This window comes from Tachypleus tridentatus, chromosome 12 (genome assembly GCF_004210375.1).
Source record: "Tachypleus tridentatus isolate NWPU-2018 chromosome 12, ASM421037v1, whole genome shotgun sequence".
Lineage (NCBI taxonomy): Eukaryota > Metazoa > Arthropoda > Merostomata > Xiphosura > Limulidae > Tachypleus > Tachypleus tridentatus.
The window spans coordinates 74,276,159-74,289,564 of NC_134836.1; the positions used below are offsets into that span (position 1 = coordinate 74,276,159).

The 13,406-nt window shown below is 33.4% G+C and overlaps 1 protein-coding gene across 1 annotated transcript in view; it reads right to left on the bottom strand.

The window, feature by feature from the left end:
- Positions 1 to 13,406, bottom strand: part of LOC143233624 (ADP-ribosylation factor-like protein 6-interacting protein 6) — a 42,817-nt gene that overhangs the window by 9,279 nt on the left and 20,132 nt on the right. The window lies entirely within an intron of this gene.

Here is a 13,406-nt window from a genome sequence, read left to right on the forward strand (position 1 = left end):
AGCTTTGCGCAAAATTAAAAAATAAACAAACAGTTGATAATAACCCTCATGCACTTACTATAATTCAAGGTGATTTACAAAATTTTTGTCCAACTGACCAGTATCTGCTCGGGGGAGGAAGTAGCTATACCAGGCAGAACCCAAGAACTTTCGTTACTTGTATCTTTAATGTATTAGACAATTGTAGTTTCTGATCAAATCTCTAATTATATATATTTTCATTAACATGTAGTAACTTCATCTTATTAATAAATATGTTTATTCAGGTTGAATATGTTTCCCACTAATGTCGGTATTTTTTCTCTTTCCATTGATCAACTATTAGTTCAACTATCAGACACAAGATGACAGGACCTGTGACTGTTAGGAGAATAATGAATGGCAGAATCACTAAATGAATGTCTAAGCTTCCGTAACCAGATGAAGTCGTGAGACATTCGAAGGGGTGAGACCACCACTTTTGTTTTAAATAATCCAAAATATTTGCTTCGTACATCTGAATACTCCTAAAACATAAAACAAGTTGTTCATGTTGAATTTATGTCAAATATTTTAAGATCACAAACAAACAAATATAGGGAGTACATAGAAACTGTCGTCTATTCATCCTCAGCCATGTTTCACCAATTGTCTCCTTATATCTTACTAACCATCATTATATAGACAGTTTTAATATCGTTCTTAGCAGGTAGCTTGCTTTTTATTTTAAGTTAACACTAATAACCAACTTGTCAGTGGTCACTTTGCACTGGTCATAACTTTCTTATCAATGGTCATTTCGCACTCAATCACAACAACCTTACCTCCAATCTGTAAATTATACCATAAAAAAAGAAGAAACTAATTCGACCGCCTTATTTATCTTAATAATAGGAAAGATTTGATTTGTTAATACAAAATCGAAGATCACTTCATTTACGCTGTTCCGAACGCTTATCTATGAGTGAAATTCTTCCTGATAGAGAGGTAACATCTGGAAGGGAACATGATGTCAGACCCTAACCTTAGATCTCAACGGTTCCCCATTAGAAACTATAGAAATAAGGTCATCACCCACAAAGGCGTGGAATCAGTGTTGAAGAATCGGTTTTATAGCTAGTTCTTCATCCTGCACTATAGATAATGACGATTCAAATTTTTTCAGCCGTTGTGAACTTCTGGGTATATAACTATTAGGGCTATCTTATAAAACTGTAGTAAGAGGAGCAGAATGTGTGAACTATTGGCGACTAAAAACAGCTATTACAAAAGAACAGGTTATTTAAATACAAGCAAAAATATCCGACCCCAGTGACAGGAAGAGTTTCGATTAAGCTAGAGAAAGTACCCGTCCGCAATATATTGATGTCCCTGGGTAGAGACAGTGTACAAAAAGATAAAAGTATTTTGATATCTCTGGAAATAGATTAAGCGTCTCCTAGCGGACAACTTATTTAAAGTATTTATGTTTGTTTTACTATGATATTAAAATCAAGGATAAGATAGTTTGATTAAGAATTTTGTTTCAAGATACATGTTTACAGGAACGTATTGAGCTTAAATATCCAAGACAGACGTCTTATTCCAAGTATTATTGTTAATATTGAGACTTGATGTCTTATTCCAAGTATTATTGTTAATATTGAGACTTGATGTCTTATTTCAAGTATTATTGTTAATATTGAGACCTAACGTCTTATTCCAAGTATTATTATTAATATTGAGGCCTAGCGTCTTATTCCAAGTATTATTGTTAGTAATGAGACCTAAAGTTTTATTCCAAGTATTATGGCTAGTAATGAGACCTATGTCTTATTCCAAGTATTATTGTTAATACTTCAGAAGACGAAAAGCGGAAGACTTTCGAAACGTCGTCTTCTACACGTGTCTCCACAACAGGCAGGTGCCGTCCATTCTACAAAGTTTCATCAGAAGTTTTTTGTTTTTCTTTAAAGTATAGAACAAGACACATGGCATGGTCAGGTAACTGGGTATTGTTGTAGCGATTAAAATCTCTATTTGTAAATATTTTGTATATTTCATCTTTATTTTCTTTTATTTTTAAACCTGATTTAAAAAAAAAAAACATTGTTTTTGAATGGCATTTAGTTACCGCCATCTTACAGCCTTAGTCACTCGCTATTATTCTATTTATAAAGTTAATTGTTGAATTACGCGTACAAAAAGTTTCAGTGAGCAAGTTACGATTTGTTAAAATAAGTAATATAAGTTTCACTATATTTTCAAGAGATGTCACTAGTAAGAGGTTCAGACTATCCAAGAGTTTGTGTCTACTGTATGTATCATTATTAGTGTTAGGAAATATGTGTAAGAATATTTCTGGATCGGTGTGTTTCACCATTTTAAAGGCCGTGAGTTAATAATAGTTAACCAAAAACAGATTTTTTGTTCACGTGTTAAACGATGTGATATCGTCAACTTCAAGAACCATTGATATTGTTAGAGTTGACAGGACACCTAACTAGTTTATGTCTAGCTATATCAGGTCATAAGCCTCAATATCACAAGCTAGACGATTATCTTTGCCTTATCTTCCACTGCTGGTTGTCAGCAACGATTTTTACACGAGTGGCCTAAAGCTAGTCATAACCAAACCGAGATGTTTATAGCAGCTAATAAAGACAGGTGAAATAAAATTAGAATCGTTCTATACGGGCAGTATTAAAGAAACTATAAATAAGATCTTATATCTACTTCCTTCATCTGTTTATCAGTTATATCTGTATAAATAATGTTAAATAACATATATTGATGACTCAGTGTGGTCTGCGGATGAGAGCTGCGTGATTTCTGATTGGTCAGTTTCAAATTTTCCAAAATTTCAATAACATTGATTTCATCTGGACTTGAGAATTTTTTAACATATATTTAAGAAATGTAACACAAGCTGGCCACTATGCACTAGACACTTAGTCCTTGTTTATTTTTATTTTTATATTTATTATTTTCTTTTTTTAATCATTATTATTATTTTTATTTTCTTCTCTTTCTGAATTATTATTCAAGTATTGAATAATAATAATTATTATTACTTTCTTTTCTGTGTGAGTGTTTGTGTTACTACAAGTAGTAGTAGCATTCTCACAATCGAGAAAAAGGAGAAAAAATACAAAAAAAAAAGTAAATGGAAAAAAAAACAAAACAAAAAAAAAAACTTCTTGTTCGTCCATGCATGGACTGAGCCCTGAAATGGACCTGAGTATGATGTTATACTTTTACTCTGGCCCAAAGCTTTAAAAAAAAACAAAAAAAAAAAACAACCCTAAAGACAGACGCTATAATCGTTCGGGAGGGAGGAAGAGGTCAAATGTACCTGACCCTCCTGGGTATTTAACAACATCAATACCCAAATACCCACACAGTCAAACTTGAGAATTAGCGATTTTTACTGGTTAATATAAATTTCGAACTTTGTGTTTTAAAACTACATATTCGTAGTTTTATATAAACATATATATAGGAAAAAGGTAAACAATGCTTATCGCCTTAACGAGAATTTCACGTCATAGAAATAGAATAGAAAAGGAAACAACAGAATAATTGATCGATCCAAGATTAACTCGTAGCAGAAACACTCGAGTGTGAGGAATCAGTGCTTGGTTAAACAAATACACTCATTTCAAACAAATTCACGTGACTGCCGGTGTGTGTTGTTGTTCTTACTACTATATTTGTGTGTCGATATGTGTTATTGTTTCTTGACAATCAGTTGAAATCAACAATTCAGACAGTTTTCTAACATGTGAAGGCTTTGTTACAACACGGGAGAAGTGAAACCTACGCTAGCAGTCATAGTCTGGCAAATGGTGCGTGATATCGCATTCGCGCAAAGTAATAGACTACAGTCCAATCACATGGTTAGTTTAGGGAAACTGACAGCTGTATCCGAGGCTGAAGGGACTATATTATAGGACATAATGTGGAAATATAATACTGTTTTATTAATTTTTAAAATGTAACTTGTTCTGTTTTCGCCTTCTGAATAATTTATACTGAAATGTTCATATTAAATTCGCAAGTTAACTACAGTATATATAAGGAAAAAATGTTCTTATTAAACGTTCAGATATTACTGGTAAATACTATGACGTGAATTTAATAAAAAAAAAGAAGTCATTTAACCTTTGATACTGAGTTAACTCTTGAATTTGAATACTTGGGCTTAGCACTATTGAAATTTAATGTGAGGGATGTGCCACACCTTTCCAATCCATCTTGTAAGAATTGTTTTGAATTTCGCGCAAAGCTACTCGAGGGCTATCTGCGCTAGCCGTCCCTAATTTAGCAGTGTAAGACTAGAGGGAAGGCAGCTAGTCATCACCACCCACCGCCAACTCTTGGGCTACTCTTTTACCAACGAATAGTGGGATTGACCGTCACATTATAACGCCCCCACGGCTGGGAGGGCGAGCATGTTTGGTGCGACCGGGATTCGAACCCCCGACCCTCGGATTACGAGTCGAACGCCTTAACACGCTTTGGCCATGCTGGGCCCATCTTATAAGAATGCGTAAGAGTTGCGGAGATATAATTTTTTTTCTTATTTATGGCCGCATTAAAAAAAATCAGTTAAATACAATATTCATTTTCCCCCAGTGCTACATGTTTTGGATGCATTTCAAACACTTAATATTTTTAATCTAACTATAATATAGATACAGGAAACTTCATTCAAAAAGTATTTCCCCCAAAGTTCACCGCCTTCTAGTGGCTCATCGGTGAGATTAAGGCCACCGATAAAACTTCCACAAGAAAAATTTCTAACAAAGAATTATCGAATATAGATAATCAGTATGTGTTAGGAAGATTTGAATGGTCTCACTGTAACATAGCAACTTCAGTGAATAACAAAGAGAACTGTATTATAAATGTATAACGTTTGAACAAAATTGTTTTATCATGAGCTACAAGTAGACACAGAAATATACGTGCAACATGGAACAAAGAGGTCACGTGACAAGGAACTGCTAACAGGTTACTAAACGTATCTTGTTGCCAGGGTCATAGTTTACAGCAGGACTGTTTAGTTCAATTAAAACAGATTAATTTATTTTCCGTTTATTGATGTTAGGTTCTTTGTTTAAAATTACAGTGTTTTGTAGAGATATGCTGTTGTTTTTTTTTTAGTTACAATGGTTAGAAACATTGGATGCTTTTGTTTTTTTCTTAGTGTGTTCAGAGAATCTGACTTCCAATTCCCTTGTGGTTTCTCTGGTGTAAAATTCTGGACAATTATTACGTTATTTTACAAATGACATTGGAATTGTGTACTTCTATGTAACGTTGTTTAAACATGAGTTAATCATCAGGAATTTTATGTTTAATGACACATTTTCTCCAACTATTGATTATATTTCAAACAATGTCGGGGATAAATGGTAAACTGCTGCGTAATATTATGTTGTTGTTTTTTAATTTATTGGTGTTAATTTTGTTTTTGAGTTCAGTCTTGAGGTTTTTGTTCCAGTGTGGAAATATTTCGACAGTAGTTGGTGTGAATAAAAGAATGTTTTGTAAAGATGGTTTCTTCGTCTGTGTGGTCAATTGAAATTGTATATTTATAAGTTATTTTGTTTGGATTCATGGGAGGATGTGGAAGCTTGTGTGATGACTTGTGGTAAATTTTGGTTTGAACTGTATGTCGGATCTAATAAAGTTGAGGTTAACAAAAGATAAGTGTTTGTTATTTTAGTGCTTGGTGTTGGATTTAATGTTAGAAATCTAAGATTTTTCTCACTTGTTTCCCTTTTAAAAACAAAACAATTTCGTGGAAGCAGGATAGTAAGGGAGCATTTGTTATATTTTTATAATGCAAGGTAATATATATCTTGTTAATATAATTTTGGATTACATCGGGGGCCCATGCAGATGAAATGGTTCCTCCAGGATGGTACAAGTACCCTAGAGCACTAAACCAACTTTAAAAGGGCATTTACAAAGCCCCCACTTTCCAGCTTCAACTCCAACTCACTGTATGTGCATGCAATTGATAACTACATGCCAGGGTCAGAATAATTAAGTGGGAAGAACCTAGGTTGTAAAGTAAATTTTTGAAATTTTATTGAGGAAACAACTACATAAGTTACAAAGTTGAAATGAGATCAGAATAATTAAGTGGGAAGAACCTAGGTTGTAAAGTATATTTTTGAAATGTTATTGAGGAAACAACTACATAAGTTACAAAGTTGAAATAAGATCAGAAGAATTAAGTGGGAAGAACCTAGGTTGTAAAGTATATTTTTGAAATTTTATTGAGGAAACAACTACATAAGTTACAAAGTTGAAATGAGATATCAAAATCGGTACAATTATAATCAAGCTGTGATAAAACTATTCACAATAAATGGACAATACGAAACATAAACGTCTGACAATATGGATAAAAGTACAAAAAATAACATAATGAAAAATATATACAATACCATTGACTAAAAATGGTAAGAAGTGATTACTTAGTTATAAATCAAAATATCTACCAAAACACATTTAAGGTATTAGAGTAATCCACTCGTTACTGATTGTAAAAATTGATGACACATCAGGATACCAACAGTGAGAAAATTCTTCAGTACTCAACAACTGATTATCTACTTCTAGTCAGAGTAACAACTGGAACCTGACCTCTACAGTATTCCATGAAGGGTCACGGCAACTCATCCATAGACAACTCAATTTCTCATGAGATAGTTTACGTGTTTAGAAAGAAAGATAAAATAATGAAATGTATAAGTCAGGTAGCTTAGAACTGGAATGTGAACATGGCTTAGTATAGTACTGACCAAGATCAGGGATCTACGGAAGAGTCGAGCCAAAAATTCTCATATCAGGTCCGAAACTGGGAACAGGACCAACAGATTCCACTTGAGCATGGCTCAGTTGCGCTTATGTTTAACAGATACAAACGTTCTCTCACTGGTAAGATGTTGTGAGCGATACACTAGATGAAGATTTGTAAATACTTATCAATATGCCACAACTTTGCTCCATATAACATCCATGGAAGATCAGGGTGCAGAATATAATTTCATCCACTTGATGTCCTGTCCCGCTGGTCTGACCGAGATAGGAACACTGTTCAGAACAAATTATTGCATCCTAACAACTGCTGCACTATGACCAGCGAGGACAATGTTGATATATAACGTCCAATACCAAAATGATGGAGATACTCGATAACACTGCCACCCAAAATCTCGCTGTAGACGGTAACGACTGTGTCAAGACGACAAATCTGGCCGACCATTGTCGGCTCAGGTGTGAATGAATAGTAGAACTTATACCAAACAGTTCTTAAACCTAAATAGAGTAGTCCAAAGTTAAACTAAATAAATAATAACAAAAAAGTTAATCAACAAATTACAATATGTATACACTCTGTGCACTCAGACAAGGAGGTCCCTGATCAACGTCAAAGAAAATTGTTTCCACACCGCTGATAGGCTTTGTCCCACTGAAAATTTCAAGAAAAGTAGACTGCTAAATAATGCATTGTTTTGATAATTAAGAAATTGGTGTTTTTAAGCTCAGTTATCAATACCGGGTATACTGATCTGTCAGTTGCTTAAATTATTGATCTTATTAATACCGTGAATATTTATTCAGATCATTGTTTATATATTTACTTTTTCTTACAGATATGGTTTTGAAACATATCATGTTTGTGCAATCAAAAGTCACGAACGATTTGCATTGCCATCTAACGACTAGAAATTAAACGTATTTATGAAACACGAAAATAATATATACTGATAATGTTTGTTTTGTTTTTGAATTCCGCACAAAACTACTCGAGGGCTATCTACGCTTATACTGATTAACTGAACTCACTGCTAAGTAGTAGTTTTTATTATAGAAATGCGTGTGGTCGAAGAACAGAACTATATTAGTGTTATACAAGAAGTAAAACAATCATACTAAGAACTATGGTACTTATTGATAAAGGATAAAACATGTAATTTTAAGAAAATATTTACATTTACAGCCACTCAAATATGTAGATAATTAGAGATAAATCTGAGGGCTCATATCGCTAATAACCAGGTTTCGATCCTCGTGGTTATCACAATACAGATGTGCAAATTTTTCATAATCTGAATTCAATGTGTCTAATAATTTTAGTAACAACTTATATCTACAGATAGCAGCATCGCTCCACTTTTATACTGAAACTTGGCAAAAGCAAAAACATTTTCGTTTGTGAATATGCCAAACTTAAAAAACAAACAAAAACCTAGCATTAACAACAATTGCATCAAATAAAGCAACTTTTTCAGTTTAGAGCGAAGTTATCAAACAATGACAGACAATGTTTCTGTCTTCTTCTGTAAATGCGATTTTAATGAGAAAATAATTGGATATATTATTGTAAAATAGAAAAATTTAACTTCAGTTTTTAAGTTTATAAAACGTGCATTAGGACAATATTGTTGATATTTCTTACTCAAGTCATTCGATAATAGTTTTTATATTTCTTATTCAAGGTTAAAGAGATAAGTGCTAACTAAGCACTATATAATAAACTTTATTTGTCATCCGTATTTCTTAATATTACATTCGTTATTAGATCCCTTAGTGTTGTTTTCTCGAATATAAAAGCGCATGATAGTATTTCAACTACGCATTATCCGCCATATCTGTTGCTGACGGCGCGTTTCACTCAGTACCAGAGCTCATCAGTCCAGCTGGGCTAGAATAAACATAGTAATAATCAGAACGCTGTTTATATTTGTCATTTGTTATTTCCCGACCATGTTATGTACTCCAGAAATCCTGTAACGTTTTCTCTTGTTCCTTATAATCTCATTATTTTATAACTCTCAAGTGATTGATACAAAACTCAAGTTAACAGAGCTGGGAGTGACCTATTGGTTAGCATGGTCGGACTGTAAATCCAAATATTCTCGATATGCAACCCATTGCCTTAAAAAGTTCTCCGCGCATTGGAGCTGTGGATGTATTATAAGCGTGACGGTGAAATCCCGCTATGCAGTCAGATAAGAGTACCCCCAAAGAGTTGTAGGTGGCTACGCTGACTGTTTTCCTTCCTTCTAGCCTCATCAGTTCATAATTAGAGACGGCTTTGCGCAGAACACTGGTGCACGGCTTTGCACGAAACTCAGAAGCAAATAATTAATGAGTGTAGATTTACATGACGGAAATATTTTTTCTCATAATTGTGTTCTTGTTGAGTTCTAAGTTTATTAAAACTTTAACTTCAGCTAGTGAGAACTTTTGTAGATAAAGGACAACAGCTGAAAGAACTAGTGTTGTAAAACAATGGTAAAGAACTAAGCTGACTTTCTACTTAACATAATTAAAAACGAAGACTTTCTACAATTAAACCAATTGTTTATAACAGATAGATAGGTTGAAGGACACACAGACATAGGTTACAAAACGTCGTAGTCAGTGTGTAGTGTGAAATATTTGTTACCAAAGTCACATACACACATACAGCGACGGATAACCCAAACAGTGCTGTTTAAACAAAGTGTTTCAATTAGTTACATGTTAATCAGTCCACGAAGCTAGAGTATTGGCTTCGGATTTTTTTATTAAGTTATAATCTTAACATGGTCTTCGTAGAAGCATCCTTGTCATGGATGGTCATTCTTAATTTAGAATTAATGACCAAAAAGAAGGCAACCATAAAAAACACCCCACATACACGGACTTGGGCATTCTTGCCCGAAAAACAGGATTAAGTACAAAAGGTGTAAGGAATCCAGAGTTATAAACTCAAGCTTTACACCACACATCGAACCTTGAACCTTTTGAACTGTAATCTGACACATTAACCACTAGACCAGACCAGATCGTTCCGGTATAAAGTGAATATTTTTTTCTGTTGTAACACATTGTTTTGAAATTTAACAAAATGGTAGAATTTACCCTGAAATTAAAATTCCACTATAGATATATAGTTTGTCTTCTATAATTTATTGCCAAAGAGGCCTTTCGTTCAATATCAGGACTCTTCTGTCGGACTGAATGATGAAAGACGCAAGTTTCTCTGAAACGCTGTTTTTAAATATAATATTCATTGTTTAAAACAACGTAATACACAGAAAAAAATATACGTTTTATTTATTCTTCATTGAGGTATAACAAATTAATTGCATATTTGTTGTTTTCTTGAGACACTGTGCTTATGTGTAGATAAGTATTAATTTTGCACTTTAAGCTAGCTATATATGCAACTTACGTGTTGGTTACTTGATTTAAAATGTCATTTCTACTTCTAAACTGACAGATAAATGTACATAATAATTCACAACCTTCTCTTCGTATATCATCTCGTCAATATAAAGTTTTTATTTAGATTTACAAGTCGATATAAACACGCAGAAAATAAACATGTAGTTGAATATATTTATAAGCTGTCGTGAACATTTTGTAAATTCACAAGCGTCTTGATATAACGAAATGGGGTACAGTTTATAATGTATATTTAATAAATCAAGACGTATACGTATATATATATCTCAGACAGCTTGTCAATCGACAAACTGTAGTGTCATCTATAAACAATATATTTAAATGACGCATACAGTTTAACTCACACTGCAAAGTTACACTCGACGCCGTATAGGCTATGTCTGTCTAAGTAAGAAAGAGCTCCCAACAACCAAACGACTGATATATAAATATAACTAATGTTGTTTGTTTTGAATATCGCACAAAACTACACGACGGCTATCTGCGCTAGCCGTCCATAATTTGGGCTACTCTTTTACCAACGAATAGTAGGATTGACAGTAACATTATAATGCCCCCACAGCTGAAAGAACGAGCATGTTTGGTGTGACCGGGATTCGAACCCGCGACCCTCGGACAAAGGTTATTCATCTTAGAGGTTGAGAAATACTTATTTTCTATGAACACTGGGTTATTGTTGGGTTGCTTTCCCCCTTCAGATACAAAACATTATACCAAGAAGTTACAACTTTATTAAGTCTTGAAGCTTTCTTCAAGGGGTCATAAGATATATGACTTTTTTAAAACAACAATCTCTTGAGGACGACCATTTACACACACACACACACTGCAAATATGTTTATGTTTATTTATCCCAATGAATCTACATGAATCGATAGTTAGAAACCTATTTAGAAAAAAAATGTAGAGCGTCGAAATTTTGAGTTATTGTAGTTTAAGATGTAGTTCTATTCTCAGTTAAACCGCAAATGTTTGGGTGAGCATTGCAATAATAACCGCAATAATTGGAGCTTTGGCGGTTAATATTTTGCATAGCTGAAATGGATTTCTTATTTGAGTTAAGAAAAACAGAGAGAGAGAGAGAAATTAGACATGATGTGAGACAAAGTGTAAAGAAACATTTTATTTGTTACTTAACTCAAGAAAAACGTGCAAGTATGTACAGGTGGCGTACATGCTGAAAACTAGACTGCACAATCCTCTAAAAAAAGAAAGTTTTTATTTCAAAATAACAAATTGAAACTGCATGACAGGACTAACAATTATATACGGATTACAATAAAATCAGTTTTATTAGAACACACTTGCCAACCACTACTACACAAACAATGCTACTAAACAGCACATTAGTACAAGATAAAGAACCCGACCTACAGCTAACTATACCACACCTCTATCATACAAATACACCACACTTGTAGCCTACAATTAAATTTTATTTAGAATATGTAAACCCATATACCAGAAGCGAACACGTTCATAACAAAGAAACTTAATGTATGGAAAAAAATTGATGACGCTACGTTGTTGGATTTCATTTTATCATTACTGGTATAACAGTTGATCACACTACGTTGTTGGATTTCATTTTATCATTACTGGTATAACAGTTGATCACACTACGTTGTTGGATTTCATTTTATCATTACTGGTATAACAGTTGATTACACTACGTTGTTGGATTTCATTTTATCATTACCGGTGTAACAGTTGATCACACTACGTTGTTGGATTTCATTTTATCATTACTGGTATAACTGTTGATCACACTACGTTGTTGGATTTCATTTTATCATTACTGGTATAACAGTTGATCACACTACGTTGTTGGATTTCATTTTATCATTACCGGTATAACAGTTGATCACACTACGTTGTTGGATTTCATTTTATCATTACCGGTATAACAGTTGATCACACTACGTTGTTGGATTTCATTTTATCATTACTGGTATAACTGTTGATCACACTACGTTGTTGGATTTCATTTTATCATTACTGGTATAACAGTTGATCACACTACGTTGTTGGATTTCATTTTATCATTACCGGTATAACAGTTGATCACACTACGTTGTTGGATTTCATTTTATCATTACCGGTATAACAGTTGATCACACTACGTTGTTGGATTTCATTTTATCATTACCGGTATAACTGTTGATCACACTACGTTGTTGGATTTCATTTTATCATTACCGGTATAACACTTGATCACACTACGTTGTTGGATTTCATTTTATCATTACCGGTATAACTGTTGATCACACTACGTTGTTGGATTTCATTTTATCATTACCGGTATAACAGTTGATCACACTACGTTGTTGGATTTCATTTTATCATTACCGGTATAACAGTTGATCACACTACGTTGTTGGATTTCATTTTATCATTACCGGTATAACAGTTGATCACACTACGTTGTTGGATTTCATTTTATCATTACCGGTATAACACTTGATCACACTACGTTGTTGAATTTCATTTTATCATTACCGGTATAACAGTTGATCACACTACGTTGTTAGATTTCATTTTATCATTACCGGTATAACAGTTGATCATACTACGTTGTTGGATTTCATTTTATCATTACCGGTATAACAGTTGATCACACTACGTTGTTAGATTTCATTTTATCATTACCGGTATAACAGTTGATCATACTACGTTGTTGGATTTCATTTTATCATTACCGGTATAACAGTTGATCACACTACGTTGTTGGATTTCATTTTATCATTACCGGTATAACAGTTGATCACATTACATTGTTGAATTTCATTTTATCATTACTGGTATAACAGTTGATCACACTATGTTGTTGGATTTCATTTTATCATTACCGGTATAACACTTGATCACACTACGTTGTTGGATTTCATTTTATCATTACCGGTATAACAGTTGATCACACTACGTTGTTAGATTTCATTTTATCATTACCGGTATAACACTTGATCACACTAAATTGTTGGATTTCATTTTAACATTACTGTTGTAACAAAAAACAAACAAACAAGAACCTGAGATATATACGACCTTGCAAGTTTTCAGTATATCTCTGACCCTGAAAACCCTCGGTTCATCTAAACATATTGCATAGCCCTTGCACTCTTCCATATCTATTTTCGTTATAATAACCACAACAACAATAAAACTTCAGTTAGGTATCTTAATTATTG